Raw genomic sequence first — 6,362 nt, forward strand, 5'->3', positions numbered from 1 at the left:
GCAACACTCCTAAGCCTCTCCTAGGTGCCAGGCCCTGCCACATGGGGAGATTCTGAGGGTGCAGAGGCAGCCCAGGGGCACCCTCTACACCTGCGGCCCAAACAGCTCCACAGATGGCTGGGGTGGGGCCGATGTCAGGGAGGCCAGTGTCTGAGTGACAGAGACAGGACAGAGACAAGGGCTGCGGGCTCGGGTGGTTGTTCTGTTGAAACGTGGAGTGGACCAGAGGCATGAATGAAGTGGGTCCCAAGCCTGCATCGCAGATTCTTTCCTAATGAATTATTCTTGTCAAGAAAAATGGCTAAAAGAGAGACAGAAAGACATATATATATATAATATATATATATATAGAGAGAGAGAGAGAGAAGAGAGAAAGCATCTGCCATAGAGGCAGGGTGGAGGATGGGGGTGGGAGGATGGAAGGGAATCTGAGGACACTGGTTGGTGCTGCTGGGGATTGTGTATTGGTGGAGGGACGGGTGTTGGAACACTGGGCAGCTGAAACCTAACCATGAACAGCTTTGTAAGGGTCTATCTCACAGTGATTCCATTAAAAAAATTCAATTAAAGAAAAATGAAATTTGCTCACTGAGCTTGGAGCGGAGCGATAGCATAGCGGTAGGGTGTTCGCCTTTCACGCAGCCGACTCATGTTTGATTCCTCCGCCCCTCTCGGAGAGCCCAGCAAGCTACTGAGAGTATCGCGCCCGCATGGCAGAGCCTGGCAAGCTACCCGTGCGTATTGGATATGCCAAAAACAGTAACAATAAGTCTTACATTCAGAGACGTTACTGTGCCTGCTCGAACAAATCGATGAGCAATGAAATGACAGTGACAGTGATTGACAGTGAGCTTGGAGCACTTGAAAGAAGTCTGGGATGGAGGGCAGGGACATGGTTTCCGCAGAGGTCCTCAGGGCGGCCCCTGCACTGGGACTGGGAGGCCAGGGAGAGCTTCCTCAGCACACGGGCGCTGGGGAGAGCTGGTCAGGAGAGCAGGGCGGGTGGCATGGGGCTGGTGGCACACAGATACGGGCAAGCTCTGGAAGGTGGGGTGGGCTCCTGTGCCAGTGTAGACAGCGCTGGTGGGGGCAGCAAGAGCAGGAGGCCTGGCTCAGGCCCTAATGCTGGGGAGCCGACCCCCCCCTACTGCATTCCTGGGCTCTCCGCTGCCACCCCGCCGCCCTCTTCCTGCCACAGAGATGGTCTCTCGGTCTCTGCCAGCTTCCCAGTTCTCCTCAAACTGGCCTGAGCAATTCTCACACCGTCAGGAGCAGGTTTGATTCTCCTCTTCCTCAAAGCTCTGGCTGAAATGCCACCTCCTCCAGGCAGCCCATCATGACGGCTGAGGTCTCTCTCAACAGCCCCTTCCTCTGGAGCCCCGTGCGAGGAAGCCTGTGATCTGTTCCCCGCCCCCAGGTAGTGAGCATTTGAGGCAGCACCTGGGCTACTCACCGCCCATGTAGAAACATGTTGATTTCCTGCTTGAAGAGTGTGACAACCACTGCTAAGAGCTCTGGGTCACAGAAGAAAGATGAAACCAAGTGACACGAAGCCACCTCTCTGGCGACTGGCCCAGCGCAGGTGCCCTTTGGGATCCTGGGTCACTTCCCAGGACCATCCTGAACCCGCTTCAGTGGCATTGCTTCACTGTGGAGTGGGAGATGTGGGAACCAGGGTTTTTAGTTTGTTTTTCTTTGGAATGTTCTGATGGAGCCAGAAACATCCTGAAGTCATACAACTCTCTTATCCCCAGAGAAGGAACTGAACCAAGTATCCTCTTGCTGCAAGGAAAATGAGAGATCATTAGTCCAGTGGTTTTCAATTTGTAAAGGCTTAGAACCAATTTTTCAAATGAAATTTTATATGGAACTTTCGGCTACCCAGACAGTCAGTGCCTGATTTTAGGCAGATATTACTTTTTATCATGGACCAATAATTCATTCATGAAGTTGCTTTGACCAATCTTATCTGTTTTATCACTTATTATAACAAATAAATATAAAAATAAGTCACTTTAATAAATATATTTATTTTAGAATATCAAACTTATAAAAATAACTGAAATAAAACAAAATGAGGCTGTTTTGGTTAACACAAAAGTAATAAAAGTGGGTACTGTGGTAAGCCTGGCTCTATTTTCATCTCAGAATCCAGTTCACTTCTGTATTTTATTTCCGTTTCAGAATCTGGAGAAAACTCAGTGAGAAGTTTAAGTCTTTTGACTCTCAGTGATGTCTTGTGTAAACTAAAGTCTGAATGCTCTCTAGCCAACCATGCAGGGCAGGGCATGGGGAGAATGCAAGGGGAGGGTGTGTGGAGGCTTCCTCAAACAGGATCAGACAGGAGTTGTTGTCAGCCTGCACAGCACTCAAAATGGTCCTGTCTATTCATCAGATTCATTCATTCATCCATCCCAATCATCCTGTTTGAGCATGATGACATCCAGCATGAGACCACCCTGTACATCAAATGGTCACCTCTTCCATCACTGAACCAACTATCCTCCATAGGATCACCCTGTCCATCACAGGACCTCCCTGTCCACCTCAGGTCCACCTTGTCTATCACAGGTCCGTCTTGTCCATCAGAGGACCATTCTGTCCATCCCGGGACCATGTCATCTATCACAGGACCATCCTGTCCATCATAGGACTAACTTGTCTATCGCAGGGACATTCCACCTGGTTTCTTTTTCAGGTCACACACTTTTCTCAATGGCTTATAAGTATTTTTAAATAGCAAAGTTTGAAATAAGACATTTCTGAAACTACTCAGAAAGTCTTTTCTTGGGTCTCTACTATTCCAGAGGGAATGCCCGGAAATGGGGTGAGTCCAAGATGAGCAAACCAACCGATGCTTGGATTGTGACAAGGACAAGTAAAGGTCATGCAGAGAATCAAGATGGACTACTGTGAAGAGAGTTTGGACCATCCACCCATCTATCCTGTATCTCACCCTGGGCCTCTTTGAACTAGAGTTATAAAAATATCTTTTCTTGATTTTTTACTAGTGAAAAAGCCTTTTTGCCTTTTTTTTTTATGAAGCTCAACATATCCCAACTCTGTACTTGGATGGATACCAAGGCTATCATCTCTAACAGCGATGAGCGGAGAACAGACCTGCTTACTGGAACTAAGTCTACCCCAAAATCCTCTCTTTTGCCTTCCCATCTCACCAAGAGGATTCTGCCCTGGTGATAGATAATTGAAATGGATTTGGCCCACTGGGCCTCTACAGTGAAATGATGATTGGCTTGTCTGTCAGAAGAGTCAGAAACAAAGCTGGTAATTTGTGCTAACTAAGCAGTTTCATTATACAAGCTCAAGGGAAAGGGTGGGGAACAAAATGGGTGGTTTAAAACAAATTTTTTTTCTGGTACAGCTGTCCCGGATCCTGAGGATGATTTGTGCCGTTAAGGAGAAATTCTAATCATGTGGAGCGTATGGAAAAGTTTAAGGCAGGAGGATGGGTCATTTTCCAAGTGTTTGGGTTGAGTATCAAGAGGCATGCAGCTTCCTTTCCCAACCTGTGCTTTTCCCAGTGGGGCTGGTCTCACTTGGTGACCTCTACTGAGTTCCTAGCTTGCAGATGGCCCCTCCACGGGGAGCACGACTGAGGGGTATTATGGACAGAAACTCAATTTTGCAACCTTCTCCCCAGAAGGCGAGGCACAGTCCTGCTCTGAAGGGGTTGGGTGCTGACTCACAGCTGCTCCAATATTGGTTCCCTTCTTCCAATTTCAGGCTCAGCCTGGAAGGGGCTTAGCGCCCACCCTTAGACAGTATTTTAAAGCGAATCCCCTCCTCTTTGAAAGCAGCCCTTTATGGGGTTCAAACCTGCACAGGGACACCAGGCTAAGGTGTGCTGTCAAAATCTGACTCCAGACATTTTTTCGTCCATCTGCTCATCTAAATCTTAAATCTCTTCCAAGGGGCAGAGGCTTTCTGGTTTTCTAACCTAGAAGATGAAGGGGGTGATGAGTAGGCTGGGATAGGTGTTTGCGTTATTTCTTCCTTGAGTGCAGACATTTCTAGAGGAATAGAAAGCATCAGAATTCCAAAGCCATGTTGTAGGACAGGATCACTGAGGGGGGAAGGGGGAAGGTAAGAGGGAAATCAGATTCCTAGGCAAAGGGGGGCCCTCTGACTGGTTTTGTCCCCTGAAACAAGGTGAAGCAAGAGTCTAGTGCGGTGGAGCCTGTTAAGGTGTGGGGAGTGGCAGAGTATTTTCTGGTCTTTTGGAGCAAAGAGGTCCCTGGGTATAGGATTAAGCCATCCTTAACTCAGAGAGTGCCAACGAATTGTTCAACTTACAACTGAGATCCTCTCTTCAGGAAACAAACAAAAATGGCTCAGAGCACAGCTATTCTGCTTTTGGGGGGAATTGATCACATACCCAGAAAAGGACTTCCATTCCCACTTCCAAGAAGGTAACCACCATGTCCAGCAAAATTTTCACTGGGTCTCAAAAGGAAGCGAACAAAAACAAAGGCAGCTTTTTACCTGCTAGACAGTAAGGTGTGCCTGCCTCGTAAGGGTCTCGGCTAGTTCTGAACCATGTTCCATGTGTCTCATGAAACGCACAGGGCCCCATAGAGGCGAGCATAAAGAAGGTGAACTCAGCAAGCCCACAGGTTCTCAGCAAGCCCATGTGGCTGTGAGTTTCAGCTGCTTCGGACCTGCTGGAGGTACAACTCAGTGTAACAGGCTGTAACCAAATGGAAAGGATCATATGATCCTTTGGGACCAACCTGTGAATCCTTCTGCTTGCTGCTGATCCCAGCTGCGGATGAGGAGCCCCCAGCCTCTCCCCGAAACTCCCTTGGCTAATTGAGAACATCTTCTTTGCATCGTCACGTCTCAGGCATGTGGAGATGAAGGCAAAGTTGACTGTCTCTCTCTTTATTGGGTTCACATCGTCTTTCTGAGGAAGTTTTACATGGAGAGTTATTTGCGAGGCTGAGAAAACAAACAGGAATGGAAATGTGGGCCAGCAACCCTCCCTAGCCCTCTCTGGACTGCTCTTTTCTTTGGGAGCCTTGGTTGACCTGCATATGTGAGGGGGTGGAAACGTCCCCTAGGAAATCTTTCAACCCTCAGAGGAAGCTGACGACAAGCTCCTAGTGAGCTGGGATTTTGTGTGTGCTCTGCAGGCCTGTAACAGATGGACTCTGACAAACCTCAGGCAGAGTGTGCAAAAGGTAGGCATTGTTGTGGTTTGTCACTGGTGTTGTGACAAGTCCACTGGCATCAGGGCAGAGTCCTGGTCTGATCATTGTCATGACAAAGTGATGAGCAGCCAACAGGAATCAGGAGCTCTGCCTGTATGGGCAAATCACCGTATCCGACTTCCTGTTCCTCATGTGAAAATGGAAGGAAAAAAAAACCACAAAAGCCTTCCTGGCTCTAGACCGGAGTGGACAAGTCCCAGACCATGGAAGGGATTCTTTTCTTTTCTTTTCTTTTCTTTTCTTTTCTTTTCTTTTCTTTTCTTTTCTTTTCTTTTCTTTTCTTTTCTTTTCTTTTCTTTCTTTTCTTTCCTTTTCTTTCCTTTCCTTTTTTCTTTTCTTTTCTTTTCTTTTCTTTTCTTTCCTTTCCTTTCCTTTCCTTTCCTTTCCTTTCCTTTCCTTTCCTTTTCTTTTCTTTTCTTTTCTTTTCTTTTCTTTTCTTTTCTTTTCTTTTCTTTTCTTTTCTTTTCTTTTCTTTTCTTTTTTTTGTGTCACACATGGCGATGCACAGGGGTTACTCCTGGCTCTGCACTCAGGAATTACTCCTGGCAGTGCTCAGGGGACCATATGGGATGCTGGGAATCAAACCTGGGTCAGCCGCGTGCAAGGCAAACACTATACCCGCTGTGCTATCGCTCCAGCCCCGGAAGGGGTTATTTTCAAGGCCGAGAAAGGGAATAAACCACAGGAACAAACCAGAGGAACAAGTGCTTGGCTGTAGGAACTGAACAGAGTCCTCCACGGAGAAGGCAGAGCTGGCGAGAGGGCACTTGCAATAGCTTCAGAGACAAAAGGCATCTTCTGTCACTCCATGGCCATATGGTTCCTTTGCTTCATGGGGGTTTCTCACCCTTCCTGTGCCACTGGTGCAATGAACAAGAAGCAGTTTCTGAGAGCAACCTGGTGTACGAATCTTGGCAGAGTTCCTGAAAGAGGCACCAAGGAAGGCAACACCTCCCAAATCTATAAGTTCTGGCACAGTTGCTCAGGGTCAGTTGGCTCCACCACACCCCTGAGGGACTTGCTGCTCCCTCATCCTACAGCATGGGTGACGAGAAGAGCCTGCTGGGACGTCCACAGTGAGCACAGCATTCATGAGTGGGCTCTGCCCATTGAAGCACCAGCGGCCATACT

Source organism: Sorex araneus, chromosome X (genome assembly GCF_027595985.1).
Source record: "Sorex araneus isolate mSorAra2 chromosome X, mSorAra2.pri, whole genome shotgun sequence".
NCBI classification, from domain to species: Eukaryota; Metazoa; Chordata; class Mammalia; order Eulipotyphla; family Soricidae; genus Sorex; species Sorex araneus.